The sequence below is a fragment of the Grampus griseus genome (assembly GCF_964374135.1).
Source record: "Grampus griseus genome assembly, chromosome: 4".
Classification (NCBI taxonomy): Eukaryota; Metazoa; Chordata; class Mammalia; order Artiodactyla; family Delphinidae; genus Grampus; species Grampus griseus.
Window position 1 is genome coordinate 84,556,217 of NC_138997.1, and position 26,855 is coordinate 84,583,071.

The following is a 26,855-nucleotide window of genomic DNA, read 5'->3' on the forward strand; positions in this document are numbered from 1 at the left end:
GGATTTAGCTGGCAGGCCATAGTATGCCAGCCTCTTTTAATGTAGGACTTGAGAGGGCTGCATCTGAAAGAAGAAGTAGGAATTTCCTAAGCATATAAAGATAAAATGAAGTACACTATTCTTTTTTCCTCTATTCTAGTAAATTTCATGTTAGTATAGACATCGTTTATTCATAGCTCTATGTTCAATGGAAGGATATCCTGTATCTTATTACACAGAATAGATGCTCAGTAAATATTTGTTAAATATTTTTCCACTGAGGTTTTTGTTTTCCCCTGGCAATTAATAGTATTTGCAGAAGATTCCTAGTAGCATACTCTTCAATTTTTTAATCGAGTAAGCAGTGAATTTTATCAAATATCTCTTCTATCTCTATTGAGAAATTCTGACATAAACCATTCCTTCATCCCTTAATTCCTCTTAAGTATGTGTTGTGGTTAATACTATTAAGGCTCTGTTCCCATCAAAAAGTGGGAGTCTCTGCCCTACCCCTTGAATATGAGGTTTGGAACTGCTTTGACCAAGAGAGTATAGCAGAAGTTCCATTGTGAGATTTCCAAGACTATGTCATAAAAGGCCATAGAGCTTCTGCCTTGGCCGTAGGGAACTTACTTTTGAACTCCTGAGTTACAGTATGAGAAGTTAAATCACACTGAAATCACTTTGAGGGAGAAGCCATGTGGAGGTAGTCCAATGGGCAGTTTCAGCAATGCTGAAGCTGACTGAATCATCATCCAGCCAAGTGAGTAAGTTATCTTGCATGACCAGCCCTGTTGGGACTTCAGATGACAGCAGCCTCAGGTGACACTCAACTGCAACCAAATGAGAGACTCAAGAGAAACCTTCCTAGCCAAGCTCTTCTGGAGATTCTGACCTACAAAATTAGTAACAAAATAAAGTTGATGCTTTAAGGCACTAAGTTTTGGTATAATAAATTTTACAGCAATAGTAAGTATGAGAATGGTATATTTCAATGTAGTATTGAATACTATATTTGGTTTGAGCCATACTGGTAAATAGAATTCATTTATGTTTATAATATTTGCCAATTTTGTTGTTAGCATTATACAGAAATATATATTGCCGTAAATACTCTAACATTTTAGTACCTTACATTTTTGAAAAGACATATTAAAACAATGGACATGGACCTTTCAAGGGAGTAGGGAATATAATAATAATATTAATTTATATGCAAGGCAACACACTAAAAACTTTACGTAAACTGTTTTTTAGTTCCTGCAACAATAACAAAAAGCATTATGAAGCAGGTATTTTTATTATGTCAGTATTTCTAAAGATGTGGGAACTGGGGCATAAAAATTGCCAAGATTGCAGTATATACTAGAATCTGAAAAAAATCTGATTTCAATGGCCATGACAAGGTACTATTCATTGAACTTAAATTTTTTTGGTTTCTTCAGATCATTGGTGGTCTAGTAAATTTCCTGTTGTTGTTGTTAACTTTTTAATGCAGATATGTTCATATAGGTTTTTCTAAAATATCATTTATTTCATTTGGAGTTAAAATTTGCTTACAGATACATACCCAATTTCCTTTTCAATAATGCTCATTTAAAGAAAATTTCTCTATCTTTTACTTTTTTGAACTTGAAAGATACTTGTATGTTCTATCATTATTTTTTTAAAGTAGAGCACGGTATTATTGTAATATGTGTATAATTTGTTTTCTCACTCTCTTAAATGGAGCTTTATATTTTCTCTCTCTTTAAGCTTCTAACTCATCTTTCACTACTCATTCTCTGTTGAAGAGCTTGATTCTTATTTCACTACTTCTAGGTTAATAGTTGGATAAGTACAAAACTAGTACACCTTCTATCCTTTTCTATAGTTGAACAATGCATGGTCCTAAGAAAACTTTCTTTCTGTTCCTGGATTAAAAACCAACTCCTCTCAACAGCCATTTTTCCATGTCTCTTCTGTTACATTTAAAAAAACAAACAAAAAAACCCCTCCTCTTTACTCCTCAACTCTTCATTTCAGCATGTGACCATGAAGCTGTTTTTTCCATGGTAAAACAAAAACAAAACAAGCAAAAAAAAAAAAAAAAAAAAAAAACGAAGGAAAGAAACTAATTTTTGAACCCACTTCCCCTTTTCCTATCTCCTACTTTTCTTCTTCCACTTATAGCAAAACTCCTTGAAGTAACTGTTTATATTGATGTCTCAAATTTCTCTCCTTTCATTATTTTTTAAACATATTTCAATTGAACTCTCATCCCACCTGCCGTAGTAAAAGTCAAAAATCACCAACATGGTGTTAAATATCATCTAAATCCTAATGATTCTAAAATGTATATCTCTTTTCCAGTTCTCTTTAATGCCTAACATATATCTAACAGTGAACTAAAAATATCTGACTGGATACCTATTTGGACTATTAAATTTATCATGACTTGAACATGAACTTCAAATATTCCCCACATTTGCTTCTCTAAGAGTGTTTCCCATTGCTATAAATGGCAACTTCATTCTTCCACTTGCTTAAGCCAAAAAACTTAGTCATTCTTAAATGCTTTCTCTCAAAACCAATTGAGTATGTCAAGAATCTCATTAAATATATCTTCAAAATATAAAGAAAATTACAATGTCATCAAGTTCAAACCACCATCATATTTTGCCTAGAATGTTGTAGTAGCTTCCTAACTAGTCCCCCTGCTTCTGCCCTGGGTTACCTATAGTTTATTTTCAACCATTAGCCAGGAAAAAAATTGTTAAAATATTAAAGATAAGTCACATCCTGTCATTCCTTTGCTCACAGTCCTCATTCATACAACGGCCAAAATCTCAACAATGACTTTTAAGGATATGTATGATTTGACTCCTTCCTTCCTCACACCAATCCAAGATATTTCTCTGACATCATCTTCTACTACATTATTTATCTTGTTCTTTATCTTCCAACTGTATTGCCCTCCTCATTGTATCTTGAACTACCCCAGTAATTTAATAGCTGCTATTTCTTCAGTCTGAAATGTTCTTTTCTCAGAACATTGTTCTCACACTTTCTTCATTTTTTAGTCAAGCATTCTATTTTCACGGAATTCTTTCATGTCTTCACTAAGTTTGCAGATTTTCCTGGCCCTCCTTAATATCTTCTATCCATTCTCTGCTTTATTTTTCTATTTAGAATATGTAAAATATTTTATTTATCTTTATGTTTGTTTTCTCCTTTATAAGCTTAATGAGGATATAGTTTTCATACAGTTTGAGTACTGTATTTTCCCCACTGCTTAAATTTTTTTCTCAATAGTTGGTATTCCTTGAATGAATTATTATCCAGTATTTCCATGTATTACATTAGATCCATTTGTGAATTACCAACACTTTCTCTAAATTTCACTGCTAGAGAGTCAAAAATGACTCAGTTTACTGATTTCTTTACTTTTTATTTTTCCTTTATTTTAAGTTGTCCTCTTTCTAATATTTATTAATTTAATATTTATTTTACTGGATTACTTATGATTTTATTCAAAAATAATATTACTGGTGAATGTTTTTGAATGGTCAAATATATTTTTATCTTGCTTTGATTTTTGAAAGACAGAATAAAGAATTATATGTTAAAATTTTTTTTTCTCAGCATTTACATTTAAATTACAAAAGTAAAATATATTTATGATGGGATGCTGGAATTAGCTGGACTTTGCTTTAAGGTCCCCATTGAGTCTTTTAGTTCTGTCAACTTCTTGTCCCTCTGGAAGTTACAATTCACCAGAGCTCTACCCCACATTTCTCTACAGTAAAAATGTCCCCTCTGGAGGTGTACAGGTATAGATCTTGAGTTTATTTTAGCGGTCACCATTCTTAAATTTAGTTTGATTGGGAAAATGAAAACTAGAATCCTGAAACTGTTTTCAGTATTTTAATTAATTACTCCTCTTCTTCCATTTTCTTTTATGCCAGCTCCACTTCCTATGATTGAAGGATATTTGTCCAACTTTTATTAGAAAACGCCTCTTATTAGGTAATCTCTCTTTGGCTTAAATGGTGTTTCAGGATTTTTAATTATTGAGATTCTTGTTAATCCCGCCCCCAACTTATTTTATATATTACAGAAATTTATCATTGTTTCTGTCTGTTGTTTAAGCACTATCTAACTTTGTGGGGCATTTGACATTTGATATTTATATTTTTTCTTTACTTTGGTTTGCGAAAGGAAGATAGTCTTGGTCTTGAGCATGACGGCTTGTCTGCCTCTTGCTTAACAAACTTTTTACAGCTTTATTGAGATATAATTAGTATACAAAAACCTGCATATATTTATTATGTGTAATTTAATGAGTTTGAACGTATGTATACACATACCTGTAATGCTAACATGCACACACACACAAGTAATGTGGTAGAAAAGCATGTTTTAGGGTTAAGATGATAACTACTTTTGGACATACAGCATAACAGTTACCTTTTTTTTTTTTTGCGGTACATGGGCCTCTCACTGTTGTGGCCTCTCCCGTTGCGAAGCACAGGCTCCGGACGCGCAGGCTCAGCGGCCATGGCTCACGGGCCCAGCCGCTCCGTGGCATGTGGGATCTTCCCGGACCGGGGCACGAACCCATGTCCCCTGCATTGGCAGGCGGACTCTCAACCACTGCACCACCAGGGAAGCCCATAACTGTTATCTTTGAGTATTATATTTACAATAATCAAAAATTGAGGCCGGAGAGGTCAGGGTTAAGAGTAATCTTGTTCTACTATCTTATTATTATTTTTTAACATAAGAAACATAACCTATGAAATTTAAGCGACTTGATTCCAGGTCAGTATTCAGTAATAAATTCAAGGCTGAGTTTTAAGTCATCTGACAACATTTCATTTTTAGATTCTAGTGCCTTTCTAATGTTTCTCTATTTAGAATACTTCTTTCTTTTTCTCCTGAGCTGTCTCTAAAACTCCCATCAAAGTGATATATTAACCACATTAGCTACTTTAATTTCTGTTCAGAAATGATATTTTGTACTTTGTATTGTCAGGGCCTGTCATTCAAAAAATTATTACGAATTTAGTTCATTGGGAAATTGCATATTATTTATATTATTTACTCTTTATATAAAAGATTCTTGTCACTGCGATTTTAAAAATCAGATAATGTATCATTAGTCACCACACACTGCCAGCAATGATGGTCACAACCTTTGTTCCTTTTCAACAAATTATAATTTTGTGACATGATGTTATATGCTCTCTATCGTTTAATTTGAGCCTTTCAATAGTAATAACCAATTGAATATACATCTCAGACTATGAAGTAATAGCCATACAATTATTGCAGTCTGTTAGCTTGACCTGTCTCTATGTGTTGTCTCAAATGCCAATAATGCATATCTATAACTCTATATTTATGTTATAAAATTTGCGTTTATACTTAAAAAATAGAAGCCAAGCTCTTTCCAAGAGACAACTACATGATAGCTAAAAACTGTGTAATTAACTTCCTTCTATCTCCTTGAAATATACACATACACATGATTATGAAAAAATATTTCAATTTACATTAGTAAAAAATATACTTGTAGAATAAGTCACAATTAAATGGAATATATAATGCATCCAATTATTTTTCCTGAATGATACCAATTTCATATATACTGTTATGTATCACCATAATCTATTAAAAATTCCCAACATTTCTCATATTTTAGCATCCCAACTACATATGCTATTATACTATTGTGTGATCTTTTATGTCAGAGATACTTTTATATACCAGAGGAAACTTTTTATTAGTATTTGTTCAATGCCCCCAAACCTATGTCTAATTAAACTATTGACAACTGCTTTGCTCGTATCTTTATTGGTAATATGTTGATTAATAAAATCAGTATACTTGAATAATAGAAATGGCAATCCCAATGGACTTTTGAGTCAGCAGAAGCTATATTTATATGTGAACACAGTTATTAAAATGTCATTAATGCTATTGAGTTAAAACTATCTGAACAAATTCATATAAAAATTTAACTATTTTTCCTATAATATGCCTTACTGTAGTTACAACTTTTAGCATCTCTAATGTTTAAGTAAATTTGCTAGGTATCACTTTTTTTTTACTTTGTCTCTCTTAAAACCTGGACCTTGTGGCATGGTCAAATCTCATTGGGCTGATGCCTCTCAGACAAAAAGTCTATACTTGTTATCTTTCATATAGATTTAAAATTTTACAAATGTTGGCTTTTCCATAATGTAAGTATATCTTAACTTGTGTATATCCAATGATACCTGGCATATAGTCTTGTCAAGATTATATGTAGAGCTGATTTATTAGCATTGTTAAAAATGTATATTTTTTCTCATTAGTATTTTATAATAATTAGTAAGGGCTGTTATAATTAGAAGAGGTTTAATTTCCTCTGATATGAGGAATTGTGCCTGCATATTAACTCTCACCTTTTAGAATATTTGTCTAATTTATCATTTAAATATACTGTTATACCTTCTTTCTAATTAGATTTTTGTATAACATCCACCAACATAATTTAGATGGTGGACTCCCCTTCCACCTTCATATTTTATATGAGCCCACTAATAAGTACTTTTTATTCTTTGAATAGTTCCTGATATTTGAAGGACTGTTTTAACACAAAAGTTTTTGTTCACTCCTTTATGATTCCATAGATATGTAATGTATATCTACATTTCTAACCAGATACATACTTGAAAAAAATACTAAACCCATAAATCAACTCTTCAACAAATCACTCTTCTAATTATTAAAACCATAAAATATAAATATTGTTTCATGCCTTCTTTATAGCTTATTACTTTATAATATAAATTAATCTTTACAGTGTCAATCATCATTATGTACTAGTGTCATTTTACAAGTTTACCTTATTATGATACATCTTTTTTGTAATGTCAATGTAGTTATTGTTTGTTTTAAATAAAATAGTTATAGCCTCACTAGAGGGTGATGCCTTAACTAGCTTCTTTGTCATTTTACAACTAATCATGTTGCTATTGAAAGCATAATGAAGCTGGACAGCCAGAATTCCAGTCGTATCCCTGCTAGCTGTGTAACCTTAGGCAATTTATTTAACCTCATTGTTCTTATTTGTAAAATGGAGGCAATAATATTTCCAACCTCACAATGCTATGGTGAGGATTAAAGAAATTAATGCCTGTAAAACACATGGAACCGTGCTTATTAAACAATTATTAATATTAAACATATTTTCTAATGATATGTAGATAGAGAGTTACCTACTATTGATTGAAAGACTTTTTCAATAATTCTTATATTTTCACTGAAAAATATACTCATTGACAAAAAAAAGATAAACTCTGGAGCAGAGACAAATATCAGTTTAGTTATTATTGAAAAAATTGAGACCCGCCCCCATATTTTAACCTCTGGCATTTTGCTAATAGAAATTACAAAGAAATAAAATAGAGAAAATGGCTAGCAAAGAATCATTTAAAAATACCAATGGTGATTATTTTCTAGATTTAAGGAAAACAAATTTGCAATACAAAAGTGCATTCTAAATCTAGGATTCTTAAATTAAATTGAATCTAGATATGTCTGCAGTATAATTTCAATCTATACCAACATTTCATTAAAACAATTGCACAAGAGATTTTTATTTTTTAAATATAGACCAAAGGGTGAAATGGAGAGGAGAAACAGCAAGAAAACTTTGTAGTTGGAAAGGAGATAAATAAGTGGCATGTGATTTAGCAGATACAAAGAAGGTGAATCTCAGACCAGTGCTAAGAATGTAAAGAACTATCCCTTTTAAAATGCAGAATTCTCAAAAGCATAAAAATATTTGTGGAAACAGGTACCTCTGTTTTAGTTTCTAAATTCAGAGCAGTATTAACTGACTAGTACAGTGTAATTTCTCTTTTAATAGGTAAGTAAAAAATAAAATGTAGCATTTAATGGAACAAGAAAACATATGAAAATGGAATGAATGGGAGACCATGAAAGGACATTACCAAAAGGAAAGATAACTGTAATAGAGAACGTCATCAGAAATTAGATTATGCTAAAGAAAAGAAAAGAAAAAAACACTACATTATTTGGAAGAAAATCTGGGATAAATTCTGTTATATAATCAATACACCTAAGTTGCCACTTCTAAAGTAATGGTAATAATAAAGTAGTTTTGAGGCTCAAATTAATTACAGATTTGGATATGGTTTATGTTAGTTGTTACTATTATTAGGAGTATTTAACAAGGTCTTGTTAAAAAAAAAAAAGCTGCTATTTGATAACTTGTCTAAAATTTATACTTCTTAAAAAGTTATCTTACCACAGGTAGAATTTTTATACTCTGAACAATGGAAATAGGTTCCATAGGTTCATGTTATAACTGGGCATGTAGGAGCAATGGGAAAGTTAATAAAAGAGTTACGGTTATTTTACATTTGCAACTCCCTTAGGATGCAAATATCTATTTTAATATTTACTATTCATTCTGTAGCGTATGATTTGTTTTCAAACTGTCATAATAAATCCTGAAAATGTTTTAGTAATATTTTTTTAAAAAATTGTAAACAAATTACATTAAGAGTTTTGTGTAACATCAGAATCTCAAAATATTTTTGTTATTATAAAAGCAACTTATTCTCTTCAATGAATGTTTGGGGTAAACACTGAATTATATTAATAAATGATTATAACTACAGCCAAGGAATATAGGTAATATCCACAAATTGTTGTATTTCCTTTTATTTTTCTCTACAGAAATTTTTTATATTTTTCAGATTACTAACCATACTGTTGAAAGAGTTCTTCATCCCATATGTTGTAGAAACTTTCTGTATTGTTACATAGTTATTTCACCTGTAGTTGGATATAGGTATTTTCAGATGTACCATTTTTAGGTACAGTTATTAGTTAGCACATCATGTTTTATTTTGAAAATGCCAAATAAATACTCCTGATTATCAGAATTGAAAAGAAAACTGGTTTTTAAAATATGGGCTTTAGAGTATGTAGAGTTATCAGTCAGCTTTTTTTTTTATCAGTCAGCTTTTTAAAAATTGTATGCAACTGCCTTAATTGGTATATTATCACCAACTCATAATTTTATCTTATATCTGAATAAGAGTAAAGCATACCTCTTTTTTCCAAGCAAAGATAGGTTAGTATCACTATAGTTGTGGTCTTAACTCTAATTGGTCAAAGGATGAATCACTTGTTCTAACAATAATAAAGCCAATTTTGAGCACATGCCTTAATAACATTCATGTTTCATATGTTTTGTCAAATGATGTGATTTTAATAATGTGATTCTGGACTCTACCTTTATAAAGGACTGAATATTTGAGAATTTTTGTCACCTAGATGATATAATTTTAGTTCTAGTTGATAGCATCAGAGGCCTATTTTTAGATAGGTGCCTTATTCCTCAACAGTGGGCAGTAGGAATGAAAGATAGTAGGAATGAGAAATGGCTGATACCACCCGTAAAACAGCCTTATATTGTTCATGAGGCAGTGAGTTAAAATGGCAGTGTAAGCTTTGAGGGCAATGTTGTAGACATCAGTCTTAAAGTGTATCCTGCTTGTAATAAATATTGACTGCATCATAGTTTGGCTTTTCCACTCATAATTTTTGGAACTCTAATCCCTTTAGTATTTATATCATTTTTTGATTTAAGAAATGTATTCATGGAACAACAATATTTTCCAGTCACTGGCATGCCCACCCTTCCTACACAATTCGAGTAATTCAACCAATGACCACAGTATCATCTAGTCTAATCTCTCATCTCACGTTTCCAGCTCACCTATACTCTTCTCAAGGAGCACTTCAGTTACCATTAGGAAATGTTACAATAAGAAGAAGTGACCTTTTCCTTCAGTGAGTGTGGAATATAGTTGTAAGTAATGATAAATGGATTTATAGACAATTTCTTTCTGATAATACCTAGCCATACTGATTAATAACTGTAGCTGTACTTATAAGGCCAGAGTGCCAAAATTAAACAATACACTAGTGACTGAAATTAATTATTGTGTTTACTGAAAGGTGGGAAATTTGGAGGTGTTTTTAAAAAAAGGAGATAGAAACAATAAGTAAAGACTGAGTTAAGGTGAGATATACTGTCCCTGATTAAAATGAAGCAAATATAATTATAAGGAAATTCATTAAGTTAATAAAAGAAGTAATTGAATAGGTTAATCCATATTCTGTAATAAAAGTTATAAACATAGTACTATACAGAATGAATATATTATGTTCTAACCATATATCAAGTATATTTCTTAGTCCATTTGGGCTGCTATAAAAAAATACCATAAACTGGGTAGCTTGCAAAGAACAGAAATTTATTTCTCACAGTTCTAGAGGCTGGGAATCCTAAGATCCTCACATGGTGGAAGGGACAAAGGAGCTCTCTGAGCCCTCTTTCGTAAGGGCACTGATGAGGGTGGAACCCTCATGACCTAATCATCTCTCAAAGGCCCCTTCTCCAAATACCATCACATTGGGAATTGGATTTCAACATATGGATTTTGGATTGAAACATTCAGTCTATATGTATAGCCATCTGATATCAGTTTGTAGTGTGCCCTCACTAGTAACTCACAGTAGGCCTGAGCAGTGTGGGGAAGTTCTAGCAAGCTGGATTCCTGTCTGTGTTCCCAATTTGTTCTTGTCACACTTGCCCTAATCTACACTGCAATGTCTTGATTTTTGATTCAGGGTTGTTAGTAATTTAATTTTCAACTTTAATCTGTTAAATATATCAAAGTGCTGTGGCATTTAGATTTGGTTGAAATGTTTAAATAAGTCATGTAGCAATTTTATTTTTTAATTTAATATTTATAAGACATCAGAAATTACATCTACAACTAGTTACATTTCTGACAACCATTTTTCATGTCAGCCTAAACATATGTGAGGGGATATGTACACATAAACACACAAATACTCAAAAATGTATGTATTCCAAAATATTCAAATATATATATTCAATATTTTTTCAGAATTCTTCAGGAAATATTAAAGCACAAGAATTCTAAAGGCAATGGTTTAAAGGTTATTTAACACTTTTATATTCCTTAGTCAGAGGTTCTTAAGTGCAAGTAGATGTGTAGTCTGTGTACCTTAAGAATTTAAATGCAAAATTTAAGATTAGGTGTTTTTTTTCCAAATTATTTTCTAGTCAATTATTATCATGAGGTTCTCAGATCAGCAAGCCAAAGTTGTATAAAATCATATCATTATATGTCCATAAGTGCTGAATGGAATCAGATTTCTCAGTTTTTACAAATTAATGATATTATAAAAATTAAATTTAACACTAAATTTATTGAGATTTGTCTTTATGAAAACTACAAACACATGAGAATTGAACATATGAGAAATGTCTTGGCTTTAAAAGCATTATTTGCAAAGCAGTCACCTTCCTTTATGTGTTTTGATGTCCCATTAAAATTTAATTCATAAATCATATACAGAAACTATTTCTGAAGAAAAAAGTTATTTCTCTTCAACTATCTGGTTAGATTTTTTTTTTTATTATCTTTTTGTGTTAAGAACACTTAACTTTAGATCTACTCTCTGAAAATGTTAAGTGTATAATACATTATTGTTGGCTATAGCTACACTGCTGTACATCAGATTTCCAGAGTTTATTCATCTTGCTTAACTGAAACTTTTTGGCCCTTGACCAGTACCTCCACAATACCCCCTCACTCTAGCCCTGGCAACCTCTATTCTATTCTTTGATTTTATGAATTTGGCTATTTTAGATATGTCATATAAGTGGAAGCAGTCAGTATTTGTCTATCCATACCTGACTTATTTTACTTAGCATAACGTCCTCAGGATTCATCCATGTTCTTGCACATTTCAAAATTTCCTCATTTTTAAAAACTTGAGTAGTATTCCATTGTATGTACATAGCACATTTTCTTATTCATTCATATGTTGGTGGACATTCCGGTTGTTTCCATATCTTGGCTGTTATGAGTAGTGCTGCAAGGAACATAGGAGTGCTAATTAATATCTCTTGGAGATCCTGATTTCAATTTTTTTGGATAATACTCAGAAGTGGGACTGCTGGATCATATAATAGTTCTATTTTTAATTTTTTGAGAAACCTATATACTGTCTTCTATATAAGCTCGACTATTGGCATTCCCACCACCAGTTTTGAAAGTGGTCAGATTTTCTCCATTTCCTCTGTTTAACATGTTCCTTTCTTTTTTTTTTTTTTTACTTTAATTTTTTTTTTGTTTTTTGGTGGTGGGGGGATAACAGCCATCCTGACTGGTGTGAGATGTCATCTCATTGTAGTTTTGATTTGCATTTCCATAACAGCTGGACATTTAATCATCATGGAAATGATGTTGAACATTTTTTCTTACACCTTTTGGATATTTGTATGTCTTCTTTGGAAAAATGTCTATTCAAGTCAATAGCCCATTTTTGAATCAGGTTATTATTTTGGTTTTGTTGTTGTTTTCAAGCTACTGAGTGGTAGGAGTTTCTTATATAATTTGGGTATTGACCCCTTATCAGATATGTAGTTTGCAAATATTTTCTCCCAGTCCATAGGCTGCCTTTTCACCCTCTCCTCTGCAAAAGCTTTTTATATTTGATATATCCCCACTTGTTTATTTTTGCTTTTGTTGTCTGTGCTTTGGTATCATAATCATGAAAGTGTTGCCACAATGACTGTCATGAAATGTTCCCCCTATGTTCATTTCTAGAAGTTTTACAGTTTCAGGTTTTACCTTTAAGTCTTTAATTAATTTTGGGTTGATTTTTGTGGACGGTATAAATAAGGTAAGGGTTCAGATTCATTTTTTTTATGTAGATATCCATTTTTCACAACACCATTTGTTGAACGTACTAACCTTTCCCCATTGTGTATTCTTGGCACCCTTGCTGCAGATCAGTTGATCGTGGATTGTGAGTTTATTTCTGGGTTCCCTTTTCTTTTTTCATTGGTTTCTATGTCTGTCCTTAAGCCAGTACTATACTGTTTTGGTTACTGTAGTTTTGTAATATATTTTGAAATCAGGAAGTGTGATGCCTCCACCTTAGTTCTTCTTTCTTAAGTTTGAGTTGTCTATTTTTGGGGTTTTTTGAGGTTCCACATGAATTTTAGAATTATTTTTCCTATTTCTGTAAAAAGTATCAGTGGGATTTTTGATAAGGATTGCACTGAATCTGTATATTACTTTAGATAGTATGGGCATTTTAATAATATTAAATATTCTAAATCATGAACATAGGATGTCTTTCCATTTATTTGTGTTGTAATTTTTTTTATCGTAGTTTGTTGTTAGTGTATAGAAATGCAACTGATTTTTGTTTTTTGATTTTGTATCCTGTAACATTATTGAATTAGTAGTTCTACCAGGTTTTTAGTGGAATCTTTAGAGTTTTTTAGATATAAAATCATGTCATCTATAAAAGGGGGCATTTTATTTCCATTTTTATTCCTTTGAAGCTTGGATGGCTTTTATTTATTTTTCTTGTCTATTTGCTCTGACTAGATTTTCAGTACTATGTTCAATAAAAATGGTTACAGTGGGGATCCTTGTCTTGTTCCTGATTTTATAGGAAAAGCTCTGTTTTTTTATCATTGAGTATGATGTCAGCTGTGGGCTTTTTATATATGGTCTTTATTACATTTATATAAATTCCTACTATTCCTAGTTCCTTGAGAGTTTTTATCCTAGAGAGTGTTGAATTTTGTAAAAGTTTTTCTTTCCAATCATTGAGATAATCGTGTGACTTTTATACATTACTCTATAAATGTAGTGTATTATATTAATTGATTTATATATGTTGAATCATCCCTGCATCACAGGGGTAAATCCCACTTGGAAGTGATATGTGATCCATTTAATCTATTGTTGGATTTGGATTGCGAGTATTTTGTTTAGATTTTTTTACTCTGTATCGTTTTTTTGTTTTTTGTTTTGTTTTTTTTACATCTTTATTGGAGTATAATTGCTTTGCAATGGTGTGTAAGTTTCTGCTTTATAACAAAGTGAATCAGTTATACATATACATATGTTCCCATATCTCTTCCCTCTTGCGTCTCCCGCCCTCCCACCCTCCCTATCCAACCCCTCCAGGCGGTCACAAAGCACCGAGCTGACCTCCCTGTGCTATGCAGCTGCTTCGCACTAGCTATCTACCTTACGTTTGGTAGTGTATATATGTCCATGCCTCTCTCTCGCTTTCTCACGGCTTACCCTTCCCCCTCCCCATATCCTCAAGTCCATTCTCTAGTAGGTCTGTGTCTTAATTCATGGCTTACCCCTAGGTTCTTCATGACATTTTTTTTTTCCTTAAATTCCATATGTATGTTTTAGCATACGGTATTTGTCTTTCTCTTTCTGACTTACTTCACTCTGTATGACAGACTCTAGGTCCATCCACCTCATTACAAATAGCTCAATTTCGTTCCTTTTTATGGCTGAGTAATATCCCATTGTATACATGTGCCACATCTTCTTTATCCATTCATCCAATGATGGACACTTAGGTTGTTTCCATCTCCAGGCTGTTGTAAATAGAGCTGCAATGAACATTTTGGTACATGACTCTTTTTGAACTATGGTTTTCTCAGGGTATATGCCCAGTAGTGGGATTGCTGGGTCATATGGTAGTTCTATTTGTAGTTTTTTAAGGAACCTCCATACTGTTCTCCACAGTGGCTGTATCAATTTACATTCCCACCAACAGTGCAAGAGGGTTCCCTTTTCTCCACACCCTCTCCAGCATTTATTGTTTCTAGATTTCTTGATGATGGCCATTCTGACTGGTGTGAGATGATATCTAATTGTAGTTTTGATTTGCATTTCTCTAATGATTAATGAAGTGGAGCATTCTTTCATGTGTTTGTTGGCAGTCTGTATATCTTCTTTGGAGAAATGTCTATTTAGGTCTTCTGCCCATTTTTGGATTGGGTTGTTCGTTTTTTTGTTATTGAGCTGCATAAGCTGCTTATAAATTTTGGAGATTGATCCTTTGTCAGTTGCTTCATTGGCAAAAATTTTCTCCCATTCTGAGGGTTGTCTTTTGGTCTTGTTTATGGTTTCCTTTGCTGTGCAAAAGCTTTGAAGTTTCATTAGGTCCCATTTGTTTATTTTTGTTTTTATTTTCATTTCTCTAGGAGGTGGGTCAGAAAGGATCTTGCTGTGATTTATGCCATAGAGTGTTCTGCCTATGTTTTCCTCTAAGAGTTTGATAGTTTTTGGCCTTACATTTAGGTCTTTAATCCATTTTGAGCTTATTTTTGTGTATGGTGTTAGGGAGTGATCTAATCTCATACTTTTACATGTACCTGTCCAGTTTTCCCAGCACCACTTATTGAAAAGGCTGTCCTTTCTCCACTGTACATTCCTGCCTTCTTTATCAAAGATAAGGTGACCATATGTGCGTAGGTTTATCTCTGGGCTTTCTATCCTGTTCCATTGATCTGTCTTTCTGTTTTTGTGCCAGTACCATACTGTCTTGATTACTGTAGCTTTGTAGTATAGGCTGAAGTCAGGGAGCCTGATTCCTCCAGCTCCATTTTTCGTTCTCAAGATTGCGTTGGCTATCCGAGGTCTTTTGTGTTTCCATACAAACTGTGATTTTTTTTGTTCTAGTTCTGTGAAAAATGCCAGTGGTACTTTGATAGAGATTGCATTGAATCTGTAGATTGCTTTGCGTAGTAGACTCATTTTCACAATGTTGATTCTTCCAATCCAAGAACATGGTATATCTCTCCATCTATTTGTATCATCTGTAATTTCTTTCATCAGTGTCTTATAATTTTCTGCATACAGGTATTTTTTTCTCCTTAGGTAGGTTTATTCCTAGATATTTTATTCTTTTCGTTCCAATGGTAAAGGGGAGTATTTTCTTGATTTCACTTTCAGATTTTTCATCATTAGTGTATAGGAATGCCAGAGATTTCTGTGCATTAATTTTGTATCCTGCTGCTTTACCAAATTCATTGATTAGCTCTAGTGGTTTTCTGGTAGCATCTTTAGGATTCTCTATGTAGAGTATCATGTCATCTGCAAACAGGAACAGCTTTACTTCTTTTCTGATTTGGATTCCTTTTATTTCCTTTTCTTTTCTGATTGCTGTGGCTAAAACTTCCAAAACTATGTTGAATAAGAGTGGTGAGAGTGGGCAACCTTGTCTTCTTCCTGATCTTAGTGGAAATGCTTTCAGTTTTTCACCACTGAAGACGATGTTGGCTGTGGGTTTGTCATATATGGCCTTTATTATGTTGAGGAAAGTTCCCTCTATGCCTACTTTCTTCAGGGCTTTTATCATAAATGGGTGTTGAATTTTGTCGAAAGCTTTCTCTGCATCTATTGAGATGATCATATGGTTTTTCTCCTTCAATTTGTTAATATGGTTTATCGCATTGATTATTTTGCATATATTGAAGAATCCTTGCATTCCTGGAATAAACCCCACTTGATCATGGTGTATGATCCTTTCAATGTGCTGTTGGATTCTGTTTGCTAGTATTTTGTTGAGGATTTTTGCATCTATGCTCATCATTGATATTGACCGGCAGTTTTCTTTCTTTGTGACATCCTTGTCTGGTTTTGGTATCAAGGTGACGGTGGCCTCGTAGAATGAGTTTGGGAGTGTTCCTCCCTCTGCTATATTTTGGAAGAGTTTGAGAAGGATAGGTCTTAGTTGTTCTCTAAATGTTTGATAGAATTCGCCTGTGAAGCCATCTGGTCCTGGGCTTTTGTTTGTTGGAAGATTTTTAATCACAGTTTCAATTTCAGTGCTTGTAATTGGTCTGTTCATATTTTCTAATTCTTCCTGATTCAGTCTTTTCAGGTTGTGCCTTTCTAAGAATTTGTCCATTTCTTCCACGTTGTCCATTTTATTGGCATATAGTTCCTTGTAGTAATCTCTCATGATATGTTGTATTTCTGCAGTGTCAGTTTTTACATTTCTAATTCTATTGATTTGAGTCTTCTCCCTTTTTTTCTTGATGAGTCTGGCTAATGGTATATCAATTTTGTTTATCTTCTCAAAGAACGAGCTTTTAGTTTTATTGATCTTTGCTATCATTTCCTTCATTTCTTTTCCATTTATTTCTGATCTGATTTTTATGATTTCTTTCCTTCTGCTAACTCTGGGGGTTTTTGTTCTTCTTCCTCTAATTGCTTTAGGTGCAAGGTTAGGTTGTTTATTCGAGATGTTTCCTGTTTCTTAAGGTAGGATTGTATTTCTATAAACTTCCCTCTTAGAACTGCTTTTGCTGCATCCCATAGATTTTGGGTCATCGTGTCTCCATTGTCATTTGTTTCTAGGTATTTTTTTTTATTTCCTCTTTGATTTCTCCAGTGATCACTTCGTTATTAAGTAGTATATTGTTTAGCCTCCATGTGTTTGTAGTTTTTACAGATCTTTTCCTGTAATTCATATCTAGTCTCATAGCGTTATGGTCGGAAAAGATACTTGAAACAGTTTCAATTTTCTTAAATTTACCACGGCTTGACTTGTGACCCAAGATATGATCTATCCTGGAGAATGTTCCATGAGCACTTGAGAAAAATGTGTATTCTGTGGTTTTTGGATGGAATGTCCCATAAATATCAATTAAGTCCGTCTTTTTTAATGTATCAATAAAACTTGTGCTTCCTTATTTATTTTCATTTTGGATGATCTGTCCATTGGTGAAAGTGGGGTGTTAAAGTCCCCTACTATGAATGTGTTACTGTCGATTTCCCCTTTTATGGCTGTTAGTATTTGCCTTATGTATTGAGGTACTCCTATTTTGGGTGCATAAATATTTACAATTGTTATATCTTCTTCTTGGATCGATCCCTTGATCATTATGTAGTGTCCTTCTCTATCTCTTGTAATAGTCTTTGTTTTAAAGTCTATTTTGTCTGATATGAGAATTGCTACTCCAGCTTTCTTTTGGTTTCCATTTGAATGGAATATCTTTTTCCATCCCCTTACTTTCAGTCTGTAAGTGTCTCTAGGTCTGAAGTGGGTCTCTTGTAGACAGCAAATATAGGGGTCTTGTTTTTGTATCCATTCAGCCAATCTGTGTCTTTTGGTCGGAGCATTTAGTCCATTTACATTTAAGGTAATTATCGATATGTATGTTCCTATTGCCATTTTCTTAATTGTTTTGGGTCCATTATTGTAGGTCTTTTCCTTCTCTTGCGCCTCTTGCCTAGAGAAGTTCCTTTAGCAGTTTTGTAAAGCTGGTTTTGTGGTGCTGAACTCTCTCAGCTTTTGCTTGTCTGTAACGGTTTTAATTTCTCCATCAAATCTGAATGAGATCCTTGCTGGGTAGAGTAATCTTGGTTGCAGGTTTTTCTCCTTCATCACTTTAAATATGTCCTGCCAGTCCCTTCTGGCTTGCAGAGTTTCTGCTGAGAGATCCGCTGTTAACCTTATGGGGATTCCCTTGTGTTTTATTTGTTGTTTTTCCCTTGCTGCTTTTAATATGTTTTCTTTGTATTTAATTTTTGACAGTTTGATTAGTATGTGTCTTGGTGTGTTTCTCCTTGGATTTATCCTGTATGGGACTCTCTGTGCTTCCTGGACTTGATTAACTATTTCCTTTCCCATAAGAGGGAAGTTTTCAACTATAATCTCTCCAAATATTTTCTCTGTCCCTTTTTCTCTTCTTCTTCTGGGACCCCTATAATTCGAATGTTGGTGTGTTTAATGTTGTCCCAGAGGTTTCTGAGACTGTCCTCAGTTCTTTTCATTCTTTTTTCTTTATTCTGCTCTGCAGTAGTTATTTCCACTATTTTATCTTCCAGGTCACTTATCCATTCTTCTGACCCAGTTATTCTGCTATTGATCCCATCTAGAGTATTTTTAATTTCATTTATTGTGTTGTTCATCGTTGCTTCTTTCCTCTTTAGTTCTTCTAGGTCCTTGTTAAATGTTTCTTGCATTTTGTCCATTCTATTTCCAAGATTTTAGATCATCTTTACTATCATTATTCTGAATTGTTTTTCAGGTAGACTGTCTATTTCCTCTTCATTATTTAGGTCTGGTGGGTTTTTATCTTGCTCCTTCATCTGCTGTGTGTTTTTCTGTCTTCTCATTTTGCTTATCTTACTGTGTTTGGGGTCTTCTTTTTGCAGGCTGCAGGCTCGTGGTTTCTGTTGTTTTTGGTGTCTGTCCCCAGTGGCTAAGGTTGGTTCAGTGGGTTGTGTAGGCTGCCTGGTGGAGGGGACTAGTGCCTGTGTTCTGGTGGATGAGGCTGGATCTTTTCTTTCTGGTGGGCAGGTCCACGTCTGGTGGTGTGTTTTGGGGTGTCTGTGGACTTATTATGATTTTAGGCAGCCTCTCTGCTAATGGGTATGGTTGTGTTCCTGTCTTGCTAGTTGTTTGGTATAGGGTGTCCAGCACTGTAGATTGCTGGTCGTTGAGTGAAACTGGGTGTTGAGATAGAGATCTCTGGGAGATTTTCGCCATTTGATATTATGTGGAGCTGGGAGGTCTCTTGTGGACCAGTGTCCTGAAGTTGGCTCTCCCACCTCAGAGGCACAGCACTGACTTCTGGCTGCAGCACCAAGAGCCTTTCATCCACACGGCTCAGAATAAAAGGGAGAAAAAGTAGAAAGAATTAGTAGAAATAGGAAGAAAGGAAGAAAGAAAGAAAGAAAGAAAGAAAGAAAGAAAGAAAGAAAGAAAGAAAGGAGGGAAGGAGGGAAGGAGGGAAGGAGGGAGGGAGGGAGGGAGGAAGGAAAGAGGGCAGGAGGGAGGGAGGGAGGGAGGAAGGGGGGAAGGAAGGAAAAAAAGAAAGAAAGAAGATAAAGTAAAATAAAGTAAGATAAAATATAATAAAGTTATTAAAATAAAAGAATTATTAAGAAAAAAAATTTAAAAAAACAAAAACAAAAACGGACGGATAAAACCCTAGGACAAATGGTGGAAGCCAAGCTATACAGCATAAATTTTGCTCTCAAAGTCCACCTCCTCAATTTGGGATGATTCGTTGCCTATTCATGTATTCCACAGACATCAAGTTGATTGTGCAGCTTTAATCTGCTGCTTCTGAGGCTGCTGGGAGAGATTTCCCTTTCTCTTCTTTGTTCTCACAGCTCCCAGGGGCTCAGCTTTGGATTTGGCCCCGCCTCTGCATGTAGGTCACCGGAGGGCGTCTGTTCTTCGCTCAGACAGGATGGGGTTAAAGGAGCCGCTGATTCGAGGGCTCTGGCTCACTCGGGCGTGGGGAGGAGGGAGGGGCACGGAGTGCGGGGCGGGCCTGCGGCGGCGTGACGTTTCACCAGCTTGAGGCGTGCTGTGCGTTCTCCTGGGGAACTTGTCCCTGGATCCTGGGACCCTGGCAGTGGCGGGCTGGACAGGCTCCCCGGAAGGTGGGTGTGGCTAGTAACCTGTGCTCGCACACAGGCTTCTTGATGGCGGCAGCAGCAGGCTTAGCGTCTCATGCCCGTCTCTGGGGTCTGTGCTTTTAGCCGCGGCTCGCGCCCGTCTCTGGAGCTCCTTTAAGCAGCGCTCTTAATCCCCTCCCCTCGCGCACCAGGAAACAAAGAGGGAAGAAAAAGCCTCTTGCCTCTTAAGCAGCTCCAGACTTTTCCCCGGACTCCCTCCCGGCCAGCCGTGACGCACTAACCGCTTCAGGCTGTGTTCACACCGCCAACCCCAGTCCTCTCCCGGCGCTCCGATGGAAGCCCGAGCCTCAACTCCCAGCCCCGCCCGCCCTGGCAGGTGAGCAGACAAGCCTCTCGGGCTGGTGAGTGCCGGTTGGCCCTGATCCTCTGTGCGGGAATCTCTTCGCTTTGCCCTCCGCACCCCTGTTGCTATGCTCTCCCCCGCGGCTCCGAAGCTTTCCCCCTTCGCCACCCGCAGTCTCCGCCCGCGAAGGGGCTTCCTAGTGTGTGGAGACCTTTCCTCCTTCACAGCTCCCTCCCACTGGTGCAGGTCCCGTCCCTATCCTTTTGTCTCTGTTTTTTCTTTTTTCTTTTGCCCTACCCAGGTATGTGGGGGGTTTCTTGCGTTTTGGGAGGTCTGAGGTCTTCTGCCAGCGTTCAGTAGGTGTTCTGTAGGAGTTGTCCCACGTGTAGATGTATTTCTGGTGTATCTGTGGGGAGGAAGGTGATCTCCGCGTCTTACTCTTCCGCCATCTTCCCGGAACCAACTTACTCTGTATTCTTTACAGATATTGGCCTGTAATTGTCTTTACTTGTGGTGTCTTTGTCTAGCGCTGGTGTCAGAGTAATGATGGCCTCATAAAATGACTTTGAAACTCTTCCCTCCTCCTCTATTCTTGGAGGAACTTGAGAAGGATTGGTGTTAATTCTTTCTTAAATGTCTCATAGAATTTACCAATGAAGCCACTTGTTCTTGAGGTTTTCTTTGTTGGTGGTTTTTGATTGCCAGTTATATTTGTTACATCTTCCTGATGGATTTATCCTTTATCATTACATAATGTTTTTCTTTGTCTCGTGTGAGAGTATTTTATTTAAAATCTCTTTTTTTCTAATACAACTATAGCCATCCCTGCTCTTTATTAGTTACCATTTTCATGGAGTATCTTTTCGATCTTTCACTTTCAGCCAGTGTGTGTTCTTAAATCTAAATTGAGTTTTTTATAGGCAGCATATAGTTGAATCTTACTGTTTTGATCCACTCAGCCACCTTATGCCTTGATAGGGGAGTTTAGTCCATTTACATTTAAAGTAATTATTGATCATGAAGGACTTATTATTGCCAATTTTTTAGTTGTTTTATTTTTAGTATTGTAGTTCCTTTGTCTCTGTTTCCTTCTCTTGTCATCTACCTTTGTGTTTTGTTGATTATTTTGTATTGAAGTGCTTTGATTCATTTTTATTTAAATATAACTTTACAGTTATATTTTTCCTAGGGGCTTACATGAAATATCTTACAGTCTCTTGAGTGGCAGTCATTAATAAAATAAGCGAATTGACATATGTGATAAAGGGGATGAAGAAAATAAAAAACTAATGCCTCATTTGAGTTGAGTTGGGATGGGAATTTGACAGTGTACAAAGTAACAGCATATACAGAGGCTCTGAAACAAGTAGTGTGCAGTGTCTGAGGAACTGAAAATACTTCAGTGAATCTGGAATGTAGAGGAACAATTATGCACAAATGACTCTGTAGAGTTAGGCAGTGGGTATGTCATGTAGGGCCATATAGGATTTTGGACGGGGTTTTCAAAACCATGGAAAGCTACTGACAGGAACCAAGCACGTTGGAAGGTGGGGGATGACATGATCAGATGTACATTTCTCAGATACTAGTTTAGAGGTGGATTCAGAGACATTAGTCCATAGACATTAATGCTGTCTAGGTGAGAGATGACATTAGTTTGGCATATGTTGGTGGGTGAAAAAAATGCTGAACAGTGGGTAAAATGTAGAGATATTAAAGAATTAAAAAGTAAAACTTACATGAATTTTCATGAGCTAAGTATGAAAAGTTGGGAAGTAAGAAATAACAAGAAGGGTTTTTTGATTTCTATGACAAGCAGTTGAATGAATTGTGAAGAGTAGTACTATATCCCTGGCCTCTCAAAATATATAGACTACATCCTAAAAATGTGAGGCACATTTTGCTAACCAGAGGGTGAAATATCAGCCCCTTGATTTGTTAAGAACCAGCAACTTCCCAAACATGTTTGTTTATATATTTTTAAGCACATAACATACTTGTTGACACTTATTCTGAATTTCCCATAATAAGTGTTGAGTTTAAGAGCAGTGAGGAGTCTGGGTTGTGGTTAAAAACCTATGTATGATTTTTCAAGTCCAACTGTAGACAATTACAAAGGTTTTATCTGGTAGGTCTCAGGAGGAAAGCTGCCCTCCCACTGGACTTGGTGCACAGCGATTGCATTGTGGTCTCGGAAGAGGGCTGCAGTCAAGGAATCAGGCCCTTCCGGAAGGTCATGCTCTTTATGCATTTTTGTATTCCTAGACTAGACACCTTTATTACTAGATTTCTTTATCAGGAGCCTTTGGTAGAGATCTTTCTCGGATGTTTCTGCTGAGGCCTCCTCATGAGGAGAGAAGGGATAAAACTTGAAGACACTTTCCCCCCTAAGATTCAGTGCCCAGTACTTTTCTGCTCCTAACCTTTCTAGTCCATAGCCCTACCCCTACCCCCAGGTCCAGAAAACCACCAGGTCTTTTTTGGGGGTCTCTCTCAACAAAATAAGACACAAATGAGAAGACCCCACATCCGTGCTGATCCGTCAGACCCTTGAGTGGTGTGCCCTTCAATAGGGGAAATGAAACAGTGGGGAGTTGGTGCCTCTTCCCTTTTTAGCATCTTGCTTTACTTTTGCTGTGATTAGAGGCTTCCAGATGACTTTCATTTTCGCTCATGATTGCTTTAATTGGCTACTCTGGCAGCTCAGCTCTCTCTCCAGCTCAGCTGAGCTCCTTACAAATACTAATATTTCTTTGTAACAGTTTACACTTTGTAACCAGATTAAGTTAAATGTGAATCTGAATTTAATAAAAACATTTGTACCTCCAGAGTATATGGAACTATGAAAGGGAGAAGAAAACACCCCAATATACAACCTATATTGAATTTTCAAAGCAACTGTTGTTTTTTGGAAGGCAACTGCATATTAGGGCAACATGTATCATTTATCATATGATAAATGCATGTCTTACTTATACATTAAAATGAAACTTTAAAGAAAAGTATTTATGAATTATTTTTTGTAAAATTCCTTAGGGCCATTTAATTGCCTTGCAGTTAGAGGGTCATATGTTTCAGTGCCTGCTCTACAGTGTGTATATATATATATATATATATATATATATATGTACGTATATGCATGTGTATGTATAATATATATGTGTGTGTATGTATTTATGTGTGTATACATGTATACATACATATATATATATATATATATATACATATAAGATTTATTTTAATGATCAGAGGGAGGCCTGCTGCTTAAAATGGATGATTGATCCTTGCCCATCATTTCCTTCATCTACATTTGGCTTTTCCTCCGTGGCTTCTTGGGAAATCTAATTTGTGCACTGCATGGGATTGATTCTATTACAGTATTTTTACTGAGTTTCTGTTTTTCAGTGCCATCTTTCTCATAGTTGTTATGATTGCAGTTTTCAGTGATTTTTCCTTCTTCTTTGTGTTCTACTTTGTATTTCCCCAAGGCAGTGAGTCATTCTGGAAGTATTGTGTAATTTGTTTTGTTCAACAGATTTCTTGCCATGCATGTACTGTGTATTTAGCTTCTTTTAACTCTCCTTCCACATGTTGTTTTCATCTAGTAATCACTTTCACCTTTTTCAGTACACTGCTTGATGGCTGAGGCTGGGATCTTTTTCTTTCTTATTCACTGCTATGTTCCAAATAGAAGGGTACCTGACACAAACTATATGTTCAGTAAATACACATCGAGGCAATGAATTAAAGTGAGCCTCCCCTTCCTATTTCAATTTTCCACGTTGTCTTATTTGTGATGACTTACGAAGATACTTACTATTACTTTGGTAAAAACTTTTGAATTTCTCTATTTGTGCTACTGCCGTTTGTAGTTTTCCAAAGGCACTACAGCTTTCTGTGCCTTTGTTCTTAAATCAATGAAGAAAACGTCAATTCTGATTTTAATTTTGAATTAAAGTTAAAAATTTAGTAGAATAAATATAGTTTTTATTATGTAATATCATAAATTACTTTATAGTCTCTAACATGGTGTACTGTTCCATAATTTTGTCTCTTATCACTCTCCTGACACCATTATAATTCAATAATGTTTTGCTTTCACCCATTCTTACCTCTCTAAAGACCCGATTATCCCCACAGAATTAAAAATCCCAGAAAATAATTGAGATAGCGGAAACACACATTCATTTAAAAAATACAAACAAAATAATTTTTCCTCTGTAACTAAGACATATATATGTATGAATGCATATATGCATGCATGTAAACACTATATATATCTAATATATTTTGTAGTTTAGATAATTAGAATGTATTTATATCTTCTCAATAACGAATTTCTCTTCTTTTAATATCTGTTGCTAAATACCAGGAGGGACACAGTTCTTTTCAGTTCCTTCATAACCTGAGATGGAGGAACCAGGTATACTCTCCACCTGAATTGCTCTAATATCAGTCTGGCCTTATGTCTCATTGTTATATAGCTGAACCCAGTGAGTAAGTAGACATAAAGTTTTTTCTTGGGGTTTTGCCCTTCACAGTTGATGGTGCTTTTACAAATTAAACACAAAGAGACTTTAAGTACCAAGCTGCCCTATAAAAACAAGTATTGACTGAAACAAATAGACTACCAGATATTTCCCCAGCAAAGATGGGTTTATTCAGGATCCACAGAGAACTGCAATTTGGGGTCTGCAAGCATGGTGAAACACATACAAGTCCTCATCCCCAAGGAAAAGGGAACATTTTTATAGAGAGGGAAAGGAAGTTGGGAGGGCTGTAGTAAACAGAGTCCCTGGCTTTTCATTGGCTGAGGCGTTGCCAGGAAAGAAGTGAAGTCTTTCTTCTTCCTGTTGGGCTCTGTTATTGTCACAGGGAGTGAGAGCTCCCCCTTCTGGTCTCCCAACTTTATTTAATTGAAGTTTCTGTTAATTAATTTTCTTACATTTCCCTGTTTTGATCAAGATCTTTCTCTGAAAGTATTGCTGATCTAGAGTCAAATTTTCTAGTTTCACCAGCTTTTTGTCCTTCAATGTCAGTAAAGATCTATTCTGGGTGTAGTGTATCATTTCAGTGGGAAAATGCACATATTGGAAATCTATTAAAGTCATATCGAGTAACAAAGAGGGGTAGGGGGAGAACTCTCAGGCATTTTTTAATCTAAAGTCCATATGTTATCAAGATTAGAGAAACTGGAGATCATCTGAAGTGTTATGTCATCATCAAAGGTTTGGCAACAAACTTCTAACAGGCCTGGTCTGGAAATATTGGGAGAACTGTTTCATTAGATGTCATCTGCTTTGATTCCAGGAAATCTTTACTTTCAGGTCACCAGATGATGTGCAGGTCCAGTCAAGGTTTCGTGCTTTGTTTAGGTGTGTCACAGAATCCAAGATTCATTTCCTTGGAGTTTGGCGGCACAAGGGTTGGTTACCAGTTCTTGAAAGGGGCCTTTGCAGTGAGGTTGAAGAGAGTTCTTCCGGAGGTATATTTTCCAATAGACAAAATCTTCAGGTTGCAAAACGTGATGTTCAACGTCTTCATCTCCCAAGGGTTCACTGTGAAAAGATTGCTCTACCAAAACATGGTTATTTTTAATAGATGCAGTTAGACCTTTGCAATATTGGAGTATCTCTCCTTTTATTAGTCGTGGGTCAAAAGAAGCAGGAACCAAGTACATTGAGCATCCTATTACTATCTCAAAGGATGAGAATTCATGAGTTCCAAAACGGGTGGGATTTAGAAGGACCGACACAAATGCTTTTGTCCACGATGTTTGGAGGGCCTCCACACATTTTGCCAGTTGAGTCTTAATAATGCCATTAATGTGTTCAACTAAATCAAAGGATTGAAAGTGGTAAGCCCAGTGAAAGTGCTATAAAACCAGCCAAACAGCACAGACTCATCAAAGCATATGGCTAGTAAAATGGGCTCCTCGATCACTATAAAGTTTGAGAAGAGTTTTCCAGGTAGGGATAATCTTTTCCTATAGGACTTTAGCCACAGAAGAAGTAGCCTATCTGCAAGGGAAGACTCTACACCAGAGTGAAAACATACAGACCGTGACTAAAACATATTTATATCCCATTAGATAGAGGGAGTCATATGAAATCCATTTGATCCATTTGCCAGAACTTAAATGGTTCATTAGGCAGTTTAAAATATCCAGGATCAGTATGAACAGGCTTCCCTGTTTGTACTTTGGACAAGTGGGA